Source organism: Sus scrofa, chromosome 14, assembly GCF_000003025.6.
Source record: "Sus scrofa isolate TJ Tabasco breed Duroc chromosome 14, Sscrofa11.1, whole genome shotgun sequence".
Lineage (NCBI taxonomy): Eukaryota > Metazoa > Chordata > Mammalia > Artiodactyla > Suidae > Sus > Sus scrofa.
This window is the reverse complement of record NC_010456.5, coordinates 15,111,219-15,138,176: the sequence shown is the minus strand read 5'-3', so window position 1 is coordinate 15,138,176 and position 26,958 is coordinate 15,111,219. Positions and strand designations below refer to the sequence as shown.

General features: G+C 40.8%; 1 protein-coding gene and 1 pseudogene across 3 annotated transcripts in view; one reads left to right on the top strand and one right to left on the bottom strand.

Annotated features, from left to right (window-relative positions):
* The window catches only part of GLRA3 (glycine receptor alpha 3), a 483,419-nt gene extending 465,333 nt beyond the window's left edge, over nt 1-18,086 (bottom strand). For all 3 annotated transcript variants that reach the window (XM_021074184.1, XM_021074189.1, XM_021074190.1), the window contains exons 1-2: nt 17,985-18,086; nt 17,192-17,358 (exon numbers count right to left, since the gene is read on the bottom strand). The gene's annotated coding sequence lies outside the window, so the exon portion shown is untranslated. The remainder of the gene's footprint in view (nt 1-17,191; nt 17,359-17,984) is intronic.
* LOC100624676 lies at nt 1,292-26,836 on the top strand (annotated as a pseudogene).

The following is a 26,958-nucleotide window of genomic DNA, read 5'->3' as shown; positions in this document are numbered from 1 at the left end:
GCCTACGCCAGAGCCAAAGCCACACCAGATAAGGGCTGCATCTGCAACCTATACCACAGCTCACAGCAACAATGGATCCTTTAACCCACGTGAGCAAACCCGAAACCTCATGGTTCCTAGTCGGATTCATTTCCCCTGTGCCACAACAGGAACTCCCAAAAATTTCTTAAATAGGACACAAAAGACACAATCTATAAAATTCAAAAATAATTGATAAACCAGACTTCATCAAAATTTAAAATGCTGATTCTTCTAAAGACAGTGCTAATAAAATAAAAGCAGATTTCAAGAGGCAAGATGGCGGAAGAGTAAGAGGACACACTCACCCTCTCCCACAAACACATCAAAACAAAAAAAATCTACATGTAAAACAACTCGTACAGGACATCAAATGAACACTGGCAGAAGAACTTAAACCTCAAAAAAGGGCGAGAAACTCTTGACATAACCAGGTAGAACAAAAGAAAAAAGGAGAGAAAAGGAATCAGGACAGGACAAGCATTCCTGAGAGGGAGCTGTGAAGGAGAAAGGCAACCCACACCCCGGGAAGCCACCTAACCTAAGGAAAGATCAGCAGAGTCAGAGGGATCTCCAAGACACCAAGGAAAGTGCAGCAGCAGGTATGAGAACCGAAAATAGAATGAGAGAAGCACAGATCATCTGAACCACTGGTGCAGACACCACAGCCTGAGAACCTCGGATGGGGGCTGGGTGCTGAGACCTAGACTCCTGAGGTCAGTCCCTGGGAGAGGCCTTGGGTTGGCGGGATGGAGACAGCCTAAGAGTCTAGAGAGCTGTGCTCCGCGGGCAGGGGAAGCGGTACACTAAGGGCTGGGGAGTGGAAAGCCATGGCAGAGGGAACCCCGGAGAAGGTGGGGACCCACTGGAGAGATAAGGCGCCATTGCTGGGGAGGGGAGAGGAGAAGGGGCAGGCCACCACCATGGAAAACTCCTTGGCTCCGGCCTGCGCTGCGCTAGCCCCGCCCCATCACAGAGGGCGGAGCCTCCGGCGCAGCACCCCGCCCAATGGGAAGCCGAGAAGCCTCGCTCTGGGCTGGGCGCCCACCTGCCAGAACCTGCGTGGACCCAACTCAGGAGAACCTGTGTGCTTTAGCAGCGCTCCGGCCCTGTCAGAACAGGGGAAAGCACTGCGACGCACCACATAGCTCCAGGCTGCCTCGCCCCTGGGAGAAGCCGCTATGGGTTGCAGGGATCCAGCCCATCCCAACAGGGAAAAGCCCTGTGCCACTCCGCAGAGCTCCAGGCCACCTCGCCCGCCCCGCAGAGAGCCATGCCCCGCTTTGCAGTGTTCCGGGCCACCCAGACCAGCCCTGTCAGAAGTCGCAGGGTGCTTTGCATCACTCCAGGCCGCCTTAGTCCACAGGAAGCCCCACTACCCAACCTAGATTGTGCCTCTCAGGTGCAGCTCCTCGCAACCAGAAGTCGCTTGCTAGCCCATGGTAGACCTGGTGTCTCCAGCAGTGGGAAGCCCCTTGCTAGCCCAAGGTGGACTGGACCTACAGGTGGTGGGAGCAAACCGCTGAAATTGTCCCTGACTCCAGAAGTGGGCGTGGCCTACCACAGATAGGGATATCTGAACAAAACTCACTTGCAGCCCCAACCACTTTAGAAGGCATCACAGAGAAGGACACTACAACAGAACACCACCTGATGTTGTTTTCGCTCCCCCAGGAGCACGCGCTGCAGCTGCCACTGCCAAACATTCTGGGAGGGGGCCAGATGCTTGATCTCTGTCCCTTCCTGGGAATCTGCAACTAAGAGCGCCTTGTTCAGCACATCCTGTGGGGGCTAAGCAGGACCAGGTGCTTCTTGCATGATTTACAGGTGGCAGGGACAAACCACCACAGTTATCTCTGCCTCCAGAGGTGGCAGTGGCCCCACTAGGAATTGGTGAACAGGCACCACTTGCAGCCCCATTCACCTCAAGGGCATCAGAGAGGAAGGCATTGTGACCAAATCAACTATTGGTGCTCGTGCACCCTTGCAAACACACTGGTCCTGCTGCTGCCACTGCTGAATGTTCAGGGCAGTACTCATATCTCAGATCTCTGTCACTTACAGGATCCTACAACTAGGAACCTCCTATGTAGGCTAGGTAAGATGGATCACCTCATACATGGTCTACAGGTGGCAGAAGCAAACCACCCCAGTTACCACAGAAGCTAGAGATGATCATGGCCCACTCCCACTAGGGGTCCCTGAACAGGCACCACCTGTGGTTCCAATCACCTCAAAGGAGTTTCACTGCAATCAAACACAAGCCGTTATTGCTCTGCCCCCCTGGGAACTCACACACCTTGCTGCAGCTACAGCCAAATTATCTGGTCACTTTGTAGTTCCTTCTAGAGCTCATTATCACTGCCCAGGGCCCTGCAAATAGGAGTAACCTGTGCCACCTTCCTGCAGGTCCCTGCTTCTGTTGAGAACCCATCGAACAGGCACTGAATGCTGGCCCTACCCATTGTCTCATTCTCCCTGAAAACACACTGGGCATCCTGGGGATAACAGACTACTCACACCAAAGAAAGAGACAGCAAAGATTCAAACTCCCACACCAAAAAAAAAAAAAAAAAAAAAAAAAACCCAAAAAAATACAAAGGGGTGTTCTTGCATAGAAATAGACTTATAAGACTACAGTTTGGATTACCCAAATTCACAGGAAAAAAAAAACACACAAGCAAGATAAAGAAGCTCAGAAACCATTCCCAGTTAAAACAACAAGAGAACTCACCTAAAGCAGTCAACAGTGAAACAGACCTCTGCAGTCTGAAAGACTTTGAGTTCAAAAGGGAAAGAGTGAAAATACTGAAGGAATTAAGAGAGGTTATGAACAGCAATGCAGATTCCCTCAGAAAGGAACTAGAAAATATAAGGAGGAGCCAAGAAAAACTAGAAAATTCATTTGTAGAGATACAAACTGAACTAAGGGCAATAAAGACCAGAATGAATAATGCAGAGGAAAGAATCAGTGACGTGGAAGATAGAATAATGGAAATCACCCAATCAGGACAGCAGACAGAAAACCAAATGAAGAAACATGAAAGCAGTATAAGAGACCTATGGGATAATATAAAGTGGGCCAATCTATGCATAATAGGAATTCCAGAAGGAAAAGAGAAAGAAAAGGGGATTGAAAATATATTTGAAGAAATTATGGCTGAAAACTTTCCAAATCTAAAGGATACTGATATCAAGATATAGGAAGCACAGAGGGCCCCAAACAAGTTGAACCCAAATAGATCCACACCAAGACATATTATAATAAAAATGGCAAAATTTAAAGATAAAGAGAGGATTCTAAAGGCAGCAAGAGAAAAGCAAAGCATTAATTATAAGGGAAACCCAAAAAGGCTATCAGCTAATTTCTCTACAGACACACTACAGGCCAGGAGGGAGTAGCAAGATATATTTAAAACACTGAAAGGAAAAAATTTGCAACTTAGAATATTCTATCCAGCAAGAATATCATTTAAAATAGAAGGGGAAATAAAGAATTTCTCCAACAAACAAAAGCTAAAAGAGTACAGCAATACAAAACCCATCCTAAAAGAAATACTGTAAGGGCTTCTCTAAATTAAAAAAAAAAAAAAAAGAGGAAAATCGAGGATGGAGGAAACCACAATTGGAAAGCAGTCACTTAAATAAGCCAGCATACTGATCTAAACATGAAGCTGTTAAATGAAAAAGAAAAAAAAAACATCAAATTTATACAATGTGGGAAAGGGAAGTAAGAAAAATTAGATTCTTCTTCATTTTTTTTTAAGGATGTGCTTGAGCCTATATGATTATCAGGCTAAAGCAAGCAGATATAGGAAGGGGTTAACATACTTTAAAAAAACAGGACAACCACAAATCAAAACTGGACATTACATTCACAAAAAGTGAAAAGAACAGTATTCAAACATAAAATAAATGGAAATCATCCAATCAAAAAAAGAAAGAAAGAAAAGAGAAACACAGAATCAACTGGAAAACAAGGTTTAAAATGGCAATAAATACATATCTATCAATAATCACCTTAAATGTCAATGGACTGAATGCTCCAATCAAAAGACACAGAGTGGCTGAGTGGATAAAAAAGCAAAAACCTTCAATCTGCTTCCTACAAGAGACTCACCTTAGGGCAAATAACACTTATATATTGAAAGTGAAGGGATGGGAAAAGATGTTTCATGCCAATGGACCAGACGGGAAAGCGGGAGTTGCAATACTCATATCACACAAAATAGACTTTAAAAGGAAGGCCATAAAGAAAGACAAAGAAGGACAGTATATAATGGTTAAAGGATCCATACAAGAAGAGGATATTACAATCGTCAATATATATGCCCCTAATATAGGAGCACCCACATACCTACAACAAATACTAACTGACATAAAAGGAGAAATCGATGGGAATACAATCATAGTAGGAGACTTTAATACCCCACTCACATCAATGGACAGATCTTCTAGACAGAAAATAAATAAAGCAACAGAGATTCTAAAGGAAACAATAGAAAAGTTAGACTTAATTGACATTTTCAGGACATTACACCCCAAAAAATCAAAGTATACCTTCTTCTCAAGTGCACATGGAACATTCCCAAGAATTGATCACATATTGGGGCACAAAGCTAGCCTCAACAAGTTTAAGAGTATAGAAATTATTTCAAGTATCTTCTCTGACCACAATGGCATGAAACTAACTAGAAATCAACCACAGAAAAAGAAGTGAAAAAAAACCTACTACATGGAGACTAAACAACATGCTACTAAAAAAACCAGCGGGTCAATGAGGAAATCAAGAAGGAAATTAAAAATACCTTGAGACAAATGATAATGAAAACACAACCACTCAAAATCTATGGGATGCTGCAAAAGCAGTGCTCAGAGGGAAGTTCATAGCAATACAGGCCCTTCTCAAAAAAGAAGAAAAATCTCAAATCAACAACTTAACCCACCACACGAATGAATTAGAAAAAGAAGAACAAGAAAAACCTAAAGTCAGCAGAAGGAATGAAATCATAAAGATCAAAGAGGAAATCAATAAAATAGAGATTCAAAAAACAATAGACAAAATCAATCAAACCAAGAGCTGGTTCTTTGAAAAGGTAAACAAAATAGACAAACCTCTACCTAGACTCACTAAGAAGAGGAGAGAAAAAACCCAAATAAACAAAATAAGAAATGAAAAAGGAGAAGTCACAACAGATACTACAGAAATACAAAAAACCATACCAGAATACTATCAACAATTACATGCCAATAAATTCAACAACCTAGAAGAAATGGACATCTTTCTATAGACTTGGAGCCTGCCAAAACTCAATCAAGAAGAAATAGACCAACTGAACAGACAGATCACTAGAAATGAAATTGAATATGTCATAAAAACACTCCCTACAAATAAAAGTCCAGGACCAGATGGCTTCACAGGAGAATTCTACCAAACATACAAAGAGGAACTTATACCCATCCTCCTTAAACTTTTTCAAAAGGTTGAAGAAGAAGGAACACTCCCAAAGACATTCTACGCCACCATCACCCTAATTCCAAAACCAGACAAAGATACCACCAAAAAAGAAAACTATAGGCCAATATCTTTGATGAATTTAGACACAAAAATTCTCAACAAAATTTTAGCCAACCAAATCCAACAACACATCAAAAAGATCATACACCACGACCAGGTAGGGTTCATCCCAGGTTCACAAGGATGGTTCAACATATGTAAATCAATCAACGTCATACACCACATTAACAAAAGAAAAGTCAAAAACTACATGATCATCTCAATAGATGGAGAAAAAGCATTGGACAAAGTCCAACATCCATTCATGATCAAAACTCTTACCAAAGTGGGTATTAGAGGGAACATTCCTTAACATAATCAAAGCCATTTATGACAAACCCACAGCAAATACAATACTCAATGGAGAAAAGCTGAAAGCCTTTCCACTAAAATCTGGAACAAGACAAGGATGCCCACTCTCACTGCTGTTATTCAACATAGTATTGGAAGTCCTAGCCACAGCAATCAGACAAACAAAAGAAATAAAAGGCATCCAGATAGGAAAAGAAGGGGAAAAACTGTCACTGTATGCAGATAACATGATACTATATATAGAAAACCCAAGGACTCAACCCAAAAACTTACTTGAACTGATCAACAAATTCAGCAAGGTAGCAGAATATAAGATTAACATTCAGAAATTAGTTGCATTTCTGTACACTAACAATGAAATATTAGAAAAGGAATACAAAAATACAATACCTTCTAAAATTGCACCTCAAAAAAATAAAATACCTGTGAATACACCTGACCAGGAGGTAAAAGACTTATATGCCAAGAACTATAAAACATTAATCAAGGAAATCAAAGAAGATACAAAGAAATGGAAAGATATTCCATGCTCCTGGGTTGGAAAAATTAATATTGTAAAAATGGCCATACTACCCAAAGCAATCTACAGATTCAATGCAATCCCTATCAAATTACCCGTGATATTCTTCACAGAAGTAGAACAAACAATCCAAAAATTTATATGGAACCACAAAAAAAAAACAGAATTGCCAAAGCAATACTGAAGAACAAAAACCAAGCAGGAGGCATCTCTCTCCCAGACTTCAGGCAATATTACAAAGCCACAGTAATCAAGACAGTATGGTACTGATACCAAAACAGACAGACAGACCAATGGAACAGAATAGAGAACCCAGAAGTAAACCCAGACATCTTTGGTCAATTAATCTTTGACAAAGGAGGCAAGAATATAAAATGGGGAAAAGACAGTCTTTTCAGCAAGCATTGCTAGGAAACCTGGACAGCTGCATGCAGATCGATGAAACTAGAACACATCCTCACACCATGCACCAAAATAAACTCAAAATAGCTGAAAGACTTAAATATAAGACCTGACACCATTCAACTCCTGAAAGAGAACATAGGCAAAACATTCTCTGACATCAACCTTACAAATGTTTTCTCAGGTCAGTCTCCCAAAGCAGCAGAACTAAGAGCAAAAATAAACCAATGAGACCTAATCAAACTGACAGGCTTTTGCGCAGCAAAGGAAACCAAAAAGACAACTTACAGAATGGGAGAAAAGAGTTTCAAATGATGCAATGGACAAGGGCCTAATGTCTAGAATATACAGGCAACTTATACAGCTCAACAGCAAAAAAGCCAACAACCCAATGGAAAGATGGGCAAAGGACCTGAATAGATATTTCTCTAAGGAAGAGATACAGATGGCCAACAAGCACTTGAAAAAATGCTCAACATCCCTGATTATTAGAGAAATGCAAATCAAAACTACTATGAGATACCACCTCACACCAGTCAAAATGGCCATCATTAATAAGTCCAAAAAAAACAAACACTGGAGGGGGTGTTGAGAAAAGGGAACCCTCCTGCACTGTTGATGAGAATGTAAGCTGGTACAACCACCATGGAGAACAAATATGGAGGTACCTTAGAAATCTATACAATTATGACCCCGCAACCCCACTCTTGGACATACATCTGGACAAAACTCTACTTAAAAAAGACACATACACCCTCATGTTCTTTGCAGAACTATTCACAATAGCCAAGATATGGAATCAACCCAAATGTCCACTGATAGATGATTGGGTCAGGAAAATGTGGTGTATATATACACAATAGAATACTACTCAGCCATAAAAAAGAACAAAATAATGCCATTTGCAGCAACATGGATGGAACTAGAGACTCTCATTCTGAATGAAGTAAGTCAGAAAGAGAAAGACAAATACCATATGATATCACTTATATCTGGAATCTAATATACGGCACAAATGAACATTTCCACAGAAAAGAAAATCATGGACTTGGAGAATAGACTTGTGGTTGCCAAGGGGGAAGGGGAGGGAGTGGGAGTGACTGGGAGCTTGGGGTAAATAGATGCAGAACATGGCCTTCAGGATGGATTAGCAATGGTATCCAGCTGTGTAGCACTGGGAACTCTGTCTAGTCAATAATGATGGAACACATAATGTGAGAAAAAAGAATGTATACATGTATGTGTAACTGGGTCACCATGCTGTGCAGTAGAAAAAGTATATATATAAAGAAATAAAAAACAAAACAAAAAAATAAAAGACAAAACAACAACAAAAATAATAAATAAATAATAAAATAAAATAAAAGCAAACCCGACTGGAAGAAAATACTTGAAAAATATATAAACGATAAAATACTTATATCCAGAACATACATAACTACTATAACTCATTAAAAAGAAGACAACTCAATTTTTTTTTGTCTTTTTAGGGCCATACCCACAGCATATGGAAGTTCCCAGGCTGGGGGTCTAACCAGAGCTGCAGCTGCAGGCCTACACCACAGCCAAAGCAACTCAAGATCTAAGCCATGTCTGTGACCTATACTGCAGCTCACAGCAACGCTGGATCCTTTAACCCACTAAGTGAGGCAGGGATCGAACCAGCATCCTCATGGATTCTTAACCACAACAGGAAATCCCATGACTCAATTTTTTAAATATGACAAAAGATTTGGACCAACACTCTACCTATCGAATATACAAAGTTAACAAAGAAACGTTAAAAATTCCCGAAACCACTGGTGTTTAGGGAAGTGCAAATTAAAAATATAGAAAGATACCATTACACACACACTTTAAGAGCTGATATTTAAAAAGACTGATGATACTGAATGTCTGCAAGGATGTAGGACTATTAGAAATCTCACACATTGCTGATGGGAATGCAAACTGGTACAGTCTCTTTGGAAAACAGTTTGGTAGTATCTTATAAAGTTAAACATACTTTTACCATATGACCTAGCAATTCACCTCTAAGGTTTACCCAATAGAAATGAAAATATTTAGATGCAAAGACATATTCCTAAATATTCCTAGCAGCTTTAAAAAAAATTACTATTTCTAAACTGGAAGCCACTCAATGTTTATCATCTGACAAATGGATAAACAGATTGTGATGTATCAGAAATAAAAAGGGACAAACAATTGCTATACGCAAGAACAGAGATGAATCTCCAAAATATTGTCTTCAGTGAAGAAAAAAAAAAAAAAAAGAGTTGGAGTTGCTGTTGTGGCTCAGCAGAAACAAACCCAACAAGTATCCATGAGGACGAGGGCTCTCCACCCCTGGCCTCGCTCAATGGGTTAAGGATCTGGCGTTGTCAGGAGCTGTGGTGTGGGTCACAGACATGGCTCAGATCCCATGTTGCTGTGGCTCTGGTGCAGGCCAGCAGCTACAGCTCCAATTCAAGCCCTGGTCTGGGAACCTCCATATGCCGTGGGTGCGGCCCTAAAAAAAGCAAAAAAAAATAGAGTCATAAAAGTTCATTTATTTGAAATTCTAGAAAAGGAAAAAATATAGTGATGGTAAGCAGATCAGTCTTTGGCAAAAGAGGAGGGGATTGATTGCAAGGGGGCAAGAAGGAACTTTATACCTTGTAAAATATGTATACCTCATAAAAGCTGATACAAAAATAGCTTAAAAAACAAAAATAAACCCTTTGTGGTAAAATATATAACATACCTACGAAACTTCACAAAACAAATACAGAGCTTTGCAAATTATTCTAAGGTTATCCCTATAGTAAACACCACCAAGATCATAAAACACAACTTTGCAGCCACCCTAGAAACCCCTCCCCGTATCCCCATCCCAATCATAACCCTCCAAGTCAGCACAACCCTGAGTTTTACTGAAATTCCATCCCTGAGTTTCTTTCTATTAGCCCACTGATCATTCTTACAAACTGAAATTTCATCTTGTTCATTTTTTATTTGATCTATCTTTTGGTCTCTTTTTACCTGTGCAGTCTCCCTCCTGCTCTCTTAAAATTTATCTGCTGAAGAGCCTAAGACACTTGACCTGCAGATCTACCCACAACCTAGATTTTGCTGATTGCATACTCACTCGTGATGAAGTTTAACTTCTACCTCTGTCCTCATATTCCCTGAAAATTGGCATCTGGATCCAGAGGCTTGATCAGACTCAGGTTCAATTCCTTTAGCAGAACTACAAGTCTTCTCATGTCTTTTCATCAAAATCTCAGAATTCTGGTTTTGTCTCTTTTTGTACTTTTGGTAATCATTGATACCAAATGCCCAGATCCATTGTTAATTCATCGAGAGTTGAAAAGGGATGATATTCTAATTGCCAATGACATTTTTTACAAAATAATAAATAACAATTCCAAAATTCATATGGAACCACAAAAGATCCCAAAATGTCAAAGCAATTCTGAGAAAGAACAAAGCTGGAGGCATCACACTCCTTGATCACAAACTATATTATAAAGCTACAGCAATCAAAACAGTATGGTGTTGGCATAAAAATAGGCACACAAGCCAACAGAACAGAAATAAGAGATAAGAAATAAACCCATGCATATATGATTAACTAATATTTTACAAGAGAGCCAAGAATACTCAATGGAGAAAAGATAAGGAAACGCAAATAAAAAAACACAATAAAATATCACTTCACACCTGTTAGAATAGCCATCATCAAAAAGATAATAGAAGGAGTTCCCATTGTGGCTCAGCGGTAACAAACCCAACTAGTATCCATGAAGACATGGGTTCAATTCCTGGCCTCACCATACAGGTTAAAGACCTGGCATTGCCCTGAGCCATGGTGTAGGCTGCAGACAAGGCTCAGATCCCACATTACTGTGGCTGTGGTGCAGGTCAGCAGCTATAGCTCTGATTCTACCCCTAGCCTAGGAACTTCCATATGCCACATGAGTAGCCCTAAAAAGACAAAAAAGAAAAAAGACAATAGATAACAAATGCAGGAAAGGATGTGGAGAAAAGAGAATCTTTATACAATGGATGTAATATAAACTGCTACAGCCACTATGAAAAACAGTATGAAGGTTCCTCAAAAAATTAAAAATACAACTACCAACCCAATGTACATAGCAACATTATTTACAATGCCCAACATATGGAAGCAACCTAAGTGTCCATCGACAGATGAATGTATAAAGAAGATGTGATATATATAGAGAGAGATCCATATACATAATGAAATATTAGTCAGCCATAAAAAAAGAATGAAACTTTGCCATTTACAACAAGGATGGACCTGGAGGGTACTATGCTTAGTGAAATAAGGCAGACAGAGAAAGACATATACTGTGTGATGTCACTTATGTGTGGAATCGTAAAAATACAACAAATTAGTGAATATAGCAAAAAAAGAAACATACTCTAGATATGGAGAACAAACTAGTAATTACCATTGGGGAAGGGCACAGATTAAGAGGTTCAAACTACTGTGTATTAAAATAAATAAGCCACAAGGATATATATATATATATATATATATATATATACACAACACAGGGAATACAGCTAATATTTTATAATAATATAAATGGAATATAACCTTTAAAAAATTATAAATCACTATTTGTACATCTGAAATGTATATAATATTGTACATCAACTACATATGAACAAAAAAAAATCGCTAAAACTATTACTAAAAGATGTACTTCATAAAACAGTATATTAAGCCCAGAGAGAAGAACTAAGATGAAAAAGCCTTAACAAGGAAATTCATTATTTACATCAGAGAATATAAATAAGCAATGACTATTAAATAATAAAATGTATAAATTAGTAATTAAGAGGTATAAAAATAAGGTTAAATTAAAATACTCAACACAACATGTAAGGTGAGAAGAAAACAACTGCAGTAAAATATTCCAAGGTCTTTGTATTATTGGGAGATGATGAAGGCAATGATTAACATTAGACATTTTTTAGTCTACTTGTTCAAAATATATAATCTCTATAAGAATAAAAATAGAATGTGTAACCTCAAAAGCAAAGGAAGGATAAAACTCAATCCAAATAGCAATCAATCAAACAGCAAATAAAAAGCACGAAAAATATAGAAATAAAGTATCAGTCATTGCAGCAAATATAAATGGACTATAATTATCAGTTAAAAGATAGAGGTTTGCAAATTATTTTTAAAAATCTGGCTATAACCTATTTATAAGGGTGACAATAAAACCTAAAGACAAAGAAAGATGGAACATAATAAAAGATGAAAAAAGTACGTTAAGTCTAGCAAAGACTGCTGATTGTACACCCAGTATACCTTCTCCTATTCTTCTTCAATTATTATATTGTGCCAGAGCACAAAACCAATGGGGACTTTCATTCTTTAGATGCAGCTCAGCAATCCATTCACTAATGAGCTTTATAATTTCCTGTCTCTTAGAAGCTATGAATACTGAGGCCCACAAATTATACTTGCATTGCCAGGCATAAACACCTATGACCTTCCTGGTTTACAAAGACCAGGGCTCTGATGTGGTTATGTCTTCAACTCTGTATTTTAATGCCATAAAAGTGGGCACCTACACTAAGTTTAGAATTATTAATATTCCTGTTTCTTAGCATTATGTAGTGATCTTTGCCTTTTTGCCCATAAACATTGGTATATTCTTTGTTCAAATTCTCTTTTTGCTAATGTTGTGTAATTTTACCAGCTTTCTATTAAATATAGTCTTCCTGTGGCGACCATTAGGATCTGGTATGATGTAAATAATGGGAAACCCCTAAATGAAAGTGACTTAAATATGATAGAATTTTATTTCTTTCTCATATAAAGCAGACCTAGGAAGAGACCGAAATGGCTGCCATATGGAGTAGCTGAAAAACATGATGTGCCCTCACAGTTCTAATGCCATCAACAAATCATGTTCAGTTTAGCCTAAGAGAAGACCATCAGCATTCCACAGTACCCTATGATCAACAAACTGTTGAGCACAGACAGAGCCTTTCTGTCTTTAAAAGATGATAAGATACAAGGTATGGAAATGTACTCTGTCTACCAGATAAGCCTCAACATCAATATTATTTCAACTTTGAGAAGCATGTATTAAGACACAAAGCAAAGAAAATCAACATAAGACATGGGAACGTCAAACCCATTTCCATAAAAAACTATTCTCTGGCCAAGCCTTCACCAGTGTAACTGAGACCATAAAATATCCCAACTATGTCCATCCTTCAGCAGCGCATGAGGGGCTCAAGGTACCCTTGCTGTAATCCAGCTGATATAAGAAACTTTCAACCCCATGATGACTGCTTCTCACCATAAATCAATGTATCACAAGAGTTGTTTTATAAATAAATCTTCAGGGCCCAGTGTATGTGACGCTTAACCCTGAGGAATGGATATATTTTGGGAGAGTGGGAAACCAAGAGACAGACCCTGGATTATGGTAAATGCACAAGTGCAATGAGCACCCAGAGTCAGACCACTCTTTCTCAGATACTGTCAATACCTCTTTCCTCAACATCTGCACAGGCTTCGCTTAGACAATATCACTTTCTTATTAATAGTTCTATAGTGGACACTACCGGCTTGAGCAATGTTTCGGTGTAAGGCATGAGCCAACAGAGGTGTTGCCTAAAGAGCTGGCTGAAAAATCTTCTAACTTCCTTAACTCTATTCTTGTCTCTAAATCCATCTTGCACACAACTGCTCAATGTATTTCCAAAAGTCAAGTCAGACTTTACCACTTCCTTACACTCCCTTCGGTAGTACGTCTATAACACACTCAGTCTACATTTGTTAAAATTTCACTCATGGCCCTAGGGAAGGGGTAAACTGGGAATTTGAGATTAACAGACATACACACTACTATATATAAAATAGATAAACAACAAGGACCTACTGTATAGGGCAGAGAACTATATTCAGTATCCTGTAATAACCTATAGTGGAAAATAATCTGAAAAAGAATATAGATATATATATATATAACTGAATCATTTTCCTGTACACCTGAAACATTGTTAAATCAACTATATTCCAATAAAAAATAAAATAAATAAAATTTCATTCATGGCCCTTTGTAACTTGGCTCTACCTCCCTCTCCAGGCTAATCTCTAACCACACCCATGTACCAGCCATACACAAATATGTGTTCATACCTGCACACACACCATACTTTTCTATACCCCTGTACCCTGATGCTATGGATCTACTGATTTTTCTTAGGGCCCTCTTTCTTTCTTGTTCTCTTTTTTTTTTTTTTTTTTTTTTTGCTTTTCAGGGCCACACTTGTGGCACATGGAGGTTCCCAGGCTAGGGGTTAAATCACAGCTACAGCTGCTGGCCTATGCCACAGCCACAGCAATGCAGGATCTGAGCCACACCTGCAACCTACACCACAGCTCAATGGCAACGCCAGATCCTTAACCCACTGGGCAAGGCCAGGGATAGAACCCGCAACCTCATGGTTACTAGTCAGATTCATTTCCACTGCGCCACAACAGGAACTCCCTTTTGTACTTTCTGAAGAATTCCTACTTACCCTTAAAAAAATCGTACTCCAGAGTTATCATCTCCTTGAGGAATCTTTCCCTGCTTCAAAGCTCAATTTGGTACCCCAAGTTTCTACAGCATCCTATCCATAAAACTACTGTAGCCTTCATCCCATTATATTAAGATAATAGCCTATGGCCATGTGACTGTGAGAACAAGAAATTCCTCTACTTTCTGCATCCCTGGAACCCAGCACAGGGCCTGGCATGGGGTGCCACTAACGTTGGCCACTCTGAACTGAACTGAATCTCCCCCTTTTCTGGCTCTCTTGAGCTCTCTACTTCCAGGTGCCCCCATCTCCCCTCCACACCTGTAGTGATCCTGACCCTTCCATATTTGGGATCTGTGCCTCACTTCTGACAGATGTGTGTCTGGGTAAGGCAAGAGTGAGCTGATGATCTGCTCACAGTTATAAGTAAGGCTAAATATTTGACACAAGCCAGATTCATGACCAGTTTGCAGAACTGCCTTTCTTTACAATCCCTCACACAAAGGCATGGCGATACAGATAGCCCAGTTTGGTACACCTGTGCCAAGAAACCTGAGGACAGGGAAGAGACTTAAATGCCCAAAGGAAAAAATCATGTTCGGTAGACAATCTGGCCCTGGAGACTTCTGGGCACTAGTCCCAGAGGCATAAGGGCATCTGATCTTGAACGAAGGCACTGAGAACATTCTTCCCTGTGTGTGGCCTGGGACCAGTTCCAAGCAAATGTCTCCTCACAGAATGTCCTAAGACTGCAAATATAATCAAATCTTGTTAAAGGCCATAAACTGATTCACCTGATTACACAGCCCCTTCCAGGCAGATGTGTCTCTTGATCCCTTGGGGCAAGCAGATCCCACTTTCCCCTCTGAGATTCTCTGAGATTCTCCAAATCGAGAAAGTGATTTCTTTATTATCCTCATGTCGAGGTAGCTGTTGTATGTAACCAGTTGGATTTTCCTACTTGGGTTTGGACCTACTTGAGTTTTGGTCTGAAGTTCTCTCTTAGAGCCTATAGAGTCTAAGAGAGACTGAAATTATAATCTTAATCCTCACTCTGAGAGGACGGTTAAGAGGAACACGGGGAAAGGGTGGAGGGTTCTGGACCATGCCCTGGAACAGCCAAGATTTAGATCAGTTTTCACTGTTGTGTTCAGACCCTCCGTTCCTCTAGTCTGAAGTCCCCCAGCTGTCAAGAAGAGGGCAGCAATATACTGTTACCCTCTAACTTCCATGAATTCTCCTATCAGCTCCACACAGCAGAATGGGCCACGCTGCAGCCCCAACCATCCACTCCAGCTTGAAGCAAGGGTCTCCCCATCTTCTGCAGGGAAGTTCTAGGGTCTGGGATCCCTTCATCATCAATGAGAGGCCACCACCTTGCATTGACTCTGATCTTCCTTTTGACATGCAGGCTTCCAGCTGAGGGAATGAATATAAATCACCTGGGCCACGGGAATATGCCTCAGGCCTTCCTCAAGTCTGGCATCTCCAAGGACTCTCTAGAGATGAGCTGGATTTGGGGACAGAGATCCTATAGAAGGAGGCTGGTCTAGGCGAAGGTATCTTTAAACCTTGTGATCCTGTGTTCTGCTGTGAAACCCTGGGCTCCTGGTCAGAAGCTCAGGCACTATACTGCTTCTCTCCCAGGATACCAAGGACCAGAGAAGTTAAGGGGTAGGAGCTCTGTGTGCCCACTGGTAACTTCTGGGATTAGTGAATAGGGGACTTTTTTTAGTTCCAAGGATTTTCACTGTACTCTAGGAAACAGAATCTCTTCCCATCTAATTTTGGATTAAGTAGTCATCATAACATGAATATACTGCGTTCAGGCAGTCCATGAAGGCAGGTATGCACATGACACAAGGGAACAATCAAACAGTCAAGGGTGTAGCAACACAATGAGTCTGTTGTTGAAAGAGGGACAGAATCCCTTGCGAAGCCCTGGCAAAGCAGTACCCTCAGAATACACACCTGGGAAAGATATTTCTGAGCATCCATACCTGACCCTTATCTAAAGCTTTTTCCAACAAAAAAAATGTGTGTGCCTGCTAACAAGCAGATTTTCAGTTATCCCATCAGGGTCAGGGACGTGGAGGCCAAGGAGGTACTGGAGAAGGGAGGAAACTGGCAGAAACCCAAGCTCCACAAGGCGAAAAAAGAACACAGTACACGAAGGAAGTGCCAGCTTACCCAAATCTCTCCTAAACTTCTCCCTCTCCTCTCACAATTCTTTGACTTATAATATTATAGCGATAAGGCCAAGTCACTTTCTACTCATTTTTTCTCTTTTCCTGATAAAAAAAGAGGAAGAAGAGGGAAAGAACGAAGAATTACCAAGAACCCACTGTCCCTGTATTTTCTGTTTGTCATCTCCCTTTATCCCCACAATAACCTTACAAAGAAGGTATATTTATTTTCATTTTACAGACTAAGAACTCCAAATTCAGAGTAATTAGGTAACTATTCCAACATCACATAACTCATAAATAGCAAAGCCCAGAGGCCAACCCAAATCCATCAGAAGCCAATGTCTATTCTTTCCACCATACCACATGGCCTTCCTTCACAGTGCTAGAGAAATACTTTTGGGGATTCATAAAAAGAAACCATTCTCTCTCATTTTTTTTTTTCCCATTTGGAGACCGGAGTTTAAGTATGTGAGCCTGGACCCCATATACAGATTGAATCTTAAGCTTTTCCATCAAATGAGACTCTGCTTCCACATCTTTCGTGGAAGTCAAGCCCTTGCATGGCACAAACCTCATGCAAGGGTTATAGCTTTTTTACTTTTTTTGCCTTATTTATTTATTTTAACTGCTTACCTGTCTTGAGAATCTTCTCTTGTTCCTGGGTAGATCGAATACCCTATGATACATATTTCTAACATAAGGTCAACCTCTGTAGCAGACAACAAGAGCAAATAATTGCTAAGAATGTTATACTTTGCTCTCTCTGCTCCGGGTCGCTGTAGCCTTCGCCGCTTTAGGGCCTAGCAGAAGAAAAAAAGAGAAAAAAAGATATGTCTTCGCCAGAGAACCCGCGGGAAAGTCACATTTGCACACTCCCGGCCTGCCAGCCCCCACCTGGGCATCCACGGTTTCTGTCTGTCTGGTGGTGAACAGCCCGCACCAGCATTCGCGCGCCTCCGCGTACCACGTGCCTGCGCACCCGCGTGCAGCCCAGAGAAACAAGTATCCCGGAGGTCGTGGGGGCACTACTGGGTTGTCTCTTGAGGAAATTTTTGTAATTTGGAGTGGAGTCCCCGTTTTAATTTTTTCTTTTTTCCTTTTTTTTTTTTTTTTTAATTGAGAGCTTCTGACCAGCATGGCTTGGAAATCACAAACTCCCAGGGGAGGGCCATATTGTCCTTGAAAGCATTTTGTTGGAAATCTAGCAGTCTTGTCTGAGCCGTCCCCAGTTCCCCTCTCGGGTCCTCGCAACACACTTCAGCTCCTCTGAGCTGCGCGGTCGCGGGCAGAGCCGCCTTTGTCCTGTATGGTCCCTCTAGAAAGTCCTCCTGGCGGGGCTCGGAGTAATGGGGGCTGGAGAGAGGGACGCTACGGCCAGCAACTGCCCCTGGCCTCCCTGTACATGGTCACTGCACTTGGACGTCACCTGTATAAGTTCAGTCCTGTAGGGCCAGTGCATCCGCACCCGCCGCGATCCGACAACTGCCGCTTCCGGGGTTCTGCCTCGGTCAACTTCCGGCTGACGCCGAGCTGGCCCCGGATACTGTGAACTTGGATGTGGTTAAGGGAAAGCCAGTCCGTATTCTGTGCTCTCAGAGGAATCCCTCTTCGGGAGAATCTGGCGTGGGAAAAGTCTTCATGACCCTGAACAAATCTATAGATAACAAGGCACTTTAGGATACTTTTCTGCTTTGGGAAACATTCTGTCCTGCAAGGTGGTATGTGATGAGAACAGCTCTAAGGGTTATGCCCTGGTCCACTTCAGACCCAAGAGGCTGCCATCAGGGCCATTGAGGAGGTGAAGGGCGTGCTTCTTAATGACCGCAGAGTGTTTGTGCGTGGATTCAAGTCTCGAAAAGAGCAGGAAGCCAGAGCTGAGCCAAAGCCCAGGAATTCACTAAAGTTTATATCAAAAACTTTGAGGAAGAGGTGGATGATGAGAGTTTAAAAGAGCTATTCGGGCTATTCAGCCAGCTTGGTAAGACTGTGTCAAGGCGATGAGAGATCGCAGTGGGAAAGCCAAAGGCTTTTGCCTTTGTGGGTTACAAAAAAACACAAGGATGCCCATAAGGCCAAGGAAGAGATGACAGGAGAAGAAATCAGTGGGGAAGTTATTTTTGCCTGCTGGTCACAGAAGAAATCAGAAGTTTGAACAGCTAAAGTGGGAGAGAATAAATTGCTGTCAAGCGGTCATTCTCTAAACTTGGATGACATCATTGATGATGAGAAGTTAAGGAAAGAATTTTCTCCTTTTGGATCAATCACCAGTGTTGAGGTGATGCTGCAGGATGGGAGGAGCAAAGGGTTTGGCTCTGTCTGCTTCTCATCCTCTGAAGAGATAACAAAAGCAGCAACTGTGTGTGCCTCTGAGCCACTCATTTTAAGTCACCTGGCCTGGAGATAGGAAGAGAGACAGGCCCACCTGACCAACCAGGATATGCAGTGGGTGGCCAGGATGAGCACACTCCCTGCAAATGCCATCTTAAATCAGTTCCAGCCTGCAGATGGCAGCTACTCTGTGCCAGCAGTTTCACAGGCTCAGGGAAGATCTCCATGCTACACACCTAACCATTTAGCACAGATGAGTCCTCAGCCATACTGGCAGCAAGGCTTCTAAGGAATGCCAAGTGCTATACACCAGTCTGGGCCTCAACCAGCTCTTCACCATCTGGCTCCAGCTGCGTCTGAATGCCCAGACCACTTGGTTATGAACTTTGGTGGGGCTGGTGCCACCCTGAAAGTGCTGACTGACTGCTGCCAGTCTGGAGGTGCTCCCATAGCTGTGCAGAAATTAGCCCTTGCATTGCTATTGCTGCTACTGCTCAGGCTGTTACACGTTACACATACACCTCCAGTATCCACAGCCCTCACCTGACAGTCTCTGCAGGTATCTCAGCCTGAAGTTCTGCTGGGGCTAAAGCCAGTGACCGCCTCCATGCTGGTGGCAGCAACCCCCCCCCCCCAGGAAGAGAAGCAGATGCTGGGTGAATGTTTGTTCCTGCTCATACGGAGCATGCACCCAAACCTGGCTTACGGCGATGCCGTACATGCTGGAGTCCCCTGAGGCTCTCTGCTCCAAGGTGGATGAAGCTGGGGCAGTCCTACAGGCCCATCATGCTAAGATAGAAGCTACCCAGAAAGTGGGCACTATTGCTACTGCTACCTCTCAGACAAGGACAAACCAATTCACAAGCCAAATAAACTCTCATAGAAATTGGCTCAAGGTTTGAAGACTTCCCATCTGGTCCTATAGATCTCAACACCAAGAACCACAAATTGCAAATTTAATAGGTCATTTTGTATCAGAAGGTCAATTATGAAACACCTAGAGTTTTTCAATGAAAAGAATATATTCTCTGGGTTCTGATATGGCCCAGGCAATGTTAACTTTTTTTCTATTGTGGATTTTGTTTTTCCCCCCAGAAATTGGTTTTATGTCATAAGTTTCTCAGTAAAAGAAAAAAAAATTCCATAAAAAAAAAGAATGTATACTTTGGAGTCCGGTCATGTTGTCTCTCACCACAGATGTTCCAATTGCATCTTATTTCCCCAAGGGATCAGTCTCCTCAACTATAAACTATGAAGCAAAATATATCCACTACATAACAATATATCAAGGGGAAAACTATGATTTTAGGTTGAAATTGGAGGTCTCAGTCCAATGCATTATAGATTAAAAGGTGGTGTGCATGTGTATGTATGTTTGTGTGTGCACTTATATACATATGAACGTATAGATAGGCTTCCTAGCTCAGACCACTAAGAGAATCTGGAAGAAGAAAGTAATCGTACCCTAATTGTAATGAGCAAATCTAGGACCCAGATATTGACTTCTAAATACCAATCTCCATTAAACAGAGATCCTTGGATAGACTGCTGACTTCAAGTTTTGGTGAGAGAAAGAACAAGAAAAGATAAGGCCTGAAAAAATGTATCATGAAAGCAAAAAAGTACTCAAAGAATGATAAAAACATGTCAAAAGGAAATGAAGACTAGTTTGAAAGGGCTTCCACTGGCCAAATCTGGGACAATGTAAGTATCAAAATAAATAATGATATTAATGTATTAAGCCCCAATTAAATAAATTAGCAATCCGTGAGTACCCACTCATAGATATACATACGTACAAAGAAAGTCTTTCTTATAAGAGAATGTCAATTAGTTAATGTAAAAAGAATAATGGAATTTTTAAAAATCAGCACTTAGTAAGCATTATACAATAATTCAGGCAAAAAAGAAAAGTAACGGATGCTTAAGCTAGTGAGTAAACATGGATGAAACCAGCATTTTACCTTGCCACAGAGTGACTTTTACATTTCTACATGGCAAAATATCTATTAGTTACAAAAGGAAGAAACGTAACTTTATAGTGGAAAACTTGTAAAACAAAATCTTAGTAAGTTGATACAAATTTATACCACTATTGATGGGACAAATCACCTGATGGTGAGAACACAACACTTGACTGTGAGAACACAACTTAACTGTGTTTTAGATGGTGGCTAAAAAAACAATCATCATTTCTTCTAGTCCTGAAAAAAATTCAGACAAACCCAAACTGAGAGACATGCTACAAAATAGTTGACCAATACTCTTCAAAAATGTCAGGGCCAGAGTTCGCTGGTGGCCTAGCAGTTAAAGGATCCAACAGTGCCACTGCTGTGGCATGGGTTTGATCCCTGGCCCAGGGAACTTCTGCATGCCAAGGGTGCAGCCAAAAAAAAAAATAATACATAGGTCAATCAGTACTTTTTGAACATTGTTCATGGCATTAAACTGAAATGAGAGAGTATCTACTTAGGTGAAAGACTGGATTTCACCCCATCTGAGCTTACAAACTGCTTACCAAAATAAGACCTGAATGAGGCTGCAGAAGGAGCCAAAATGAAAGGCAATATTTAATTAAGTTGCAGATTAATTGTAGCAATATAATCTCTACAGGCCCTGAAGAAGAGAAACATGAATTTATGAACTGCCCACTATGTGCTGGAAAATTGCTCGTCATTTTACATGCTTTCTTTCCTTGTATCTCCTTAAGGATAGCACTCCCAGGCCAGCAGGGTAATGTGATTCCCCCAAAGGAACACAATCGACTTCCAGCACTAAACCCCCAAATGAAAAATTGTCTGACAAAGGATTCAAAATAATTGTTATCTACCAGAAAACGCAGATAAACAATATCATGAAACTAGGAAAGCCATACAAGAAAAAAATGAGAATTTCAGCCAAGAGATAGAAAATACCAAATATGAACCAATTTTGGAGATGAATAATAAATGACCAAATTGAAGGACTCAGTAGAGAACTTCAAGTGACTGAACCAAAGGAAGAATAGGTGAGCTCAAAGATACATCATTTGCTTGGGCATCTATCCAGACAAAACTCTACTTAAAAGAGACACGTGCACCCGCATATTCATTGCAGCACTATTCACAATAGCCAGGACATGGAAACAACCCAAATGTCCATCGATAGATGATTGGATTCGGAAGATGTGGTATATATACACAATGGAATACTACTCAGCCATAAAAAAGGATGACATCATGCCATTTGCAGCAACATGGATGGAACTAGAGAATCTCATACGGAGTGAAATGAGCCAGAAAGACAAAGACAAATACCATATGATATCACTTATAACTGGAATCTAATATCCAGCACAAATGAACATCTCCTCAGAAAAGAAAATCATGGACTTGGAGAAGAGACTTGTGGCCGCCTGATGGGAGGGGGAGGGAGTGGGAGGGATCGGGAGCTTGGGCTTATCAGACACAACCTAGAATAGATTTACAAGGAGATCCTGCTGAATAGCATTGAGAACTATGTCTAGATACTCATGTTGCAACAGAACAAAGGGTGGGGGAAAAAATGTAATTGTAATGTATACATCTAAGGATAACCTGACCCCCTTGCTGTACAGTGGGAAAATTTAAAAAAATAAAAATAAAAAAAAAGAACATCATTTGAAGTTATCCAGTCATGGGGGCCAAAGAAAAAAGAAAGAAATGAAATGAAGAAAGCCTAGGAGACTTAATGGACACCATTAAAAGAAACAATCCATGCATCACTGGAGTCCAGAGGATCAAAATAATACCAAGTATCATTTCCAATCACAATGGCAAAAATAGAAACCAATAACAGGAGGAAAGCTGGAAACTTCACAAATAAATGCCCCCAATTATAGATGCATATTAATGGAAAATTCACAAGAAAATGATGATGGCCCAGGTCAGAGCAGTGGGTCCCTAACAGGGGAAGGAGTGGGCTGTGCTCACTTAATGGTACACTGGGCCTGTTTGTGGTGCTGGAGAACATCTGTTTTCTTTGTCTGAGGGGTGACAGTGTTTGCCATATGCTCAGTCGCAAGGCTATGTTTATGGTTTCTTTATTTTCCTTTATGTGTGTCAGATTTCACTTTTATTCAATAATTTCTTATAAAGGCTTACAAAATAAGAGCCGTGGCAGAGCACAAAGCAATTTTAGGATCTTATAACAATTTTGTCTGATACTACAATGATGGATAGATACTATTTTACATTTGTCAAAATCCATAGACTATACAACATTTCAAGTGAAGCTTAAAGTATAGATTTTGTGCAATAATATAAATCAATGTAGGTTCATCGTTTGTAACAAATGTACCACTCTTGTAGGGTGTTTTTCATTTTATTGTTAAAATAAAAGGGGTCATTGTAAAAGGGGTTGATAAAGGGGGTGGTTGTACATGTGTGGAAATGGGAGGAACATGGGACCTCTCTGTACTTTCCATTCAGTTTTGCTGTGAACCTAAAACTGCTCTTGAAAATGGAGTTTATAGACTCACAGACATAAAGAACAGACTTGCTGTGGGGGAGGGTGGGAAGGGATGGATTGGGAGTTTGACATTAGCAGATGCAAATTATCATATATAGGATGGATAAACAACAAGGTCCTACTGTGTACCACAGGGAACTATATTCAATATCCTGTGATAAACCATAATAGAAAAGGAAAACAATTTAATTTTTTCTTTTTTCTTTTCTTATTCAAGAACCATTGATTTACAATGTTGTGCCAATTTCTGCTGTACATCAAAGTGACTCAGTCATACAAGTATATACATTCTTTTTTTTAATATTTTTTTCCATCACGGTCTAACCCAGGAGATTGGATAGAGTTCCCTGTGCTATAATACAGTAGGACCTTATTGTCTATCCATTCTAAGTGAAATAGTTTGAGAAAGAAATAATTTTAAAACTTGAGCTTATTAATTTTTAAAAATTTTAGTTGTAAAAAAAAATAATAAAAAGTAAAAACAAGAGCCATGGGAGAAAATACACTTGCCCATGGAGAAAAAGAAACAGTGAAGTTGCTGCACCTGGGAACTATCTGACCAGAGAAGAGACAGCTGAAAAAGGAGGCACACTCTTCCAACAGGGTAAGTTAGGAGGGTAGCATGGGGTGTGTAGTGGAGGGGTTTTTACTGGAACATAGAGATGATAATAAGGATGGCATGTGAATTCAAGGAAACTAAGATGAATAAGGCACCAACAGAGCAACACTAAAGGGAACAGAATGAAGTCCTCGGTGTTCCCCTGGCAGCTTTGCCCAACAAGACCTCGGGCAAAGGCAGGAACAAACAGCTTGCTTAGGAGAAACTCCTGCCCAAAGCATGGGATGGTGATTTGATCAGAACATCTGTGGGTGGAAAGGAAAAGGTCTGTCCTGAACATGCACTGATCTCCACACACATTTAGACCTGCTTTTCCGGAACAGTGTATACTGTGTATACTGTGTATACCGTGTAGTGTGTAGAAAATGGGAGGATCATGTCTCAAATTCCCTAATGCACAAGTGAACAATTTAAAATATATGAAGGACAGGGCCAGGTATTAAGAGAACTGAATATTTGATGCCAGTATAGCCCACAGCTTGCTTCTTTCCTCTGGTCAAGCCCATTCACCAGTCTGAGCCTTGTTTTCACCATCTACAAAAGAATGTGGTCTCACCACTGGCCTGTGCTGTGTCTACAGCAGCAGACGGTCAGCCTGTGGCCTGGGCTCTGTGGGTGGGAAACATAGGTCCAGGACAGGGTCTCCTGGGAGACTTTACTGAGGTCCCACAGGGAATCCTCAGCTCTGATCTAGCACTGACCTACATACTTCTAGTCCACTAGCCCACCATCCCTCTCCCACTCCTGTTCCAACCTATAGCAATGCTTTCAACCACCTGCATTGCTGGGACCCAGGATAAAACTTTCCCAGTGCTTTTTTGCATTCACTAAGAAGGATTTTGGACAGTAGAGGATCTGTAGAAGAGAAAGAAACAGAGCCATAGTGGTGGAATTTAATTAAAAATAAGGAGGAAGAGGGGGAGGAAAGAAGAAGGAAATCTATATCATTTTGGAAGCTTTATCCCATTTCATCCTCAAAAAAACCTCTCACAATGCACTTTTTTCAAAAAAAAAAAAAAAGGAAGCTTATCAGGGGAAAAATCCCACTTATTTGAAAAGAAACATGCACCTCAATGTTCATAGCAGCCTATCTACAATAGCTAAGCTATGGAAGCAACCTAAGTGTCCATCAGAAGATGAATGGATAAAGAAGATGTGGTACATATGCACAATAGAATATTACTCAGCCATAAAAAAAAAAGAATGGAATGCCTTGGTTTGCAGCAACATGGATGAACTTGGAAGGTTTTATGCTAAGTGAAATAAGTCAGACGGAGAAAGACAAATACTGTATTATATAATTTATATATAGAATATAAAAGAAAATACAACAAACTAGTGAATAAAACAAAAAAGAAATTTAAAAAAAAACCCTAGGAATTCCTGCTGTGGCTCCACAGTTTAAAGACCCAACATAGTGTCTGTGAGAATTTTGGTTCAATCCCTTGCTCAGTGCATTAAGGATCCAGCATTGCCACTAGCTGTGGCATAGGTCACAGATTGGCTCAGATCCCCTGATGCTGTGGCTGTGGCATAGACGTGCAGCTGCAGTTCCTATTAGACCCTTAGCCCAGGGAACTTCCATATGCTGCAGGTGGGGCTATAAAAAAGAAAAAGAAAAACTAGTGGTTATCAGTGGAGAGAGGGAAGGGGGGGAAATAGAGAGGTAGGAGATTAAGCGGTACATGTTATTAGATACAAAATAAGCTACAAAGATGCATTGTATAATATGGGGAATATAGTCAATATTTTATAATAACTATAAGTAGAGCATAACCTTTCAAAATTGTGGATCATTGGGAGCTCCCCTTGTAGTTAGTTCAGTGGGTCATGAAACCAACTAGTATCCATGAGGATGCAGGTTTAATCTCTGGCCTGCCTGTGGGTCGGGAATCTGGCGTTGCCTTGAGCTGTGGTGTAGGTCACAGAAGCAGCTTGGATCCTTCACTGATATGGCTGTGGTGTAGGCTGGCAACTGCAGTTTCAATTTGACCCCTAGCCTGGGAACTTCCATATGCTACAGGTGTGGCCCTAAAAAGCAAAAAATAAAACTTTTTTAATTTAAAAAAATTGTTAATCGCTGTATTGTACACCTATAACATATATCAATTACACTTCAACTTTAAAAAATACTTTCAAAAAAGAAAGAATAGAATAGAATAGAATGGAATGGAATAGAACAGGAAATGAAAGAAAAGAGGAAGCTAAAGCTCAGAGATGCTAAATAATTTATCCAAGGGCCTGTGACTGCAAACAGAGCGTAACCAATAAAACTATGCTCTGTTGCCAATTTACAGACTCAGGATCCTACAGTGGTAGGTCTCTCGGGTACAAGCCTGCCTCAGAGGCAAAAATAAAACCTAAGATCATGTCTCCTCAACTCCGGGTCCCCCACCATCCCTCCAAGGAGGCAGAGACCTAATGACCCTTCCCCAGAGCCTCGTTCTAGTAGTTCCATGGAAGCCTTGTTCCTCTCCAGACAACATCCACCGCTGAACACAGCACTGCTGTGGCTCTTCCTCTGAGAGGCCAGGGAAGCGTCCTAACCCTGGAACGTTTTCAGCGTCTCTGAAAACAGGACCTTTCCCCAAAGCCTCAAGGTTCCCAAATTCCAGCCAACATCTTACATCAGCCATTTGGAAAATGAAGTGCCTTGGTGAACTTTTCAGGAGAAATGTTCCCTGCAGCCTGTGAATGATCCCACACCCGAGAAGGCTGTCCCTTCTCCACTAGTTCAGAATACCTGTCTAACGCCTGGTCAGGTCAGCAGTTGGCCCCTTGACACCCTGTGTTTCTTGGAATATTGTGAGTTCTTCTTGACATCATCTCTGACCTCAATTTAAGCCTGTTTCATTTATTTATTTATTTATTTTTTTTTTTTATTTTATTTTTTTTTTAGGGCCGCATCCACGGCATAAGGAGGTTCCCAGGCTAGGGGTTCAGTCAGAGCTGTAGCTGCCGGCCC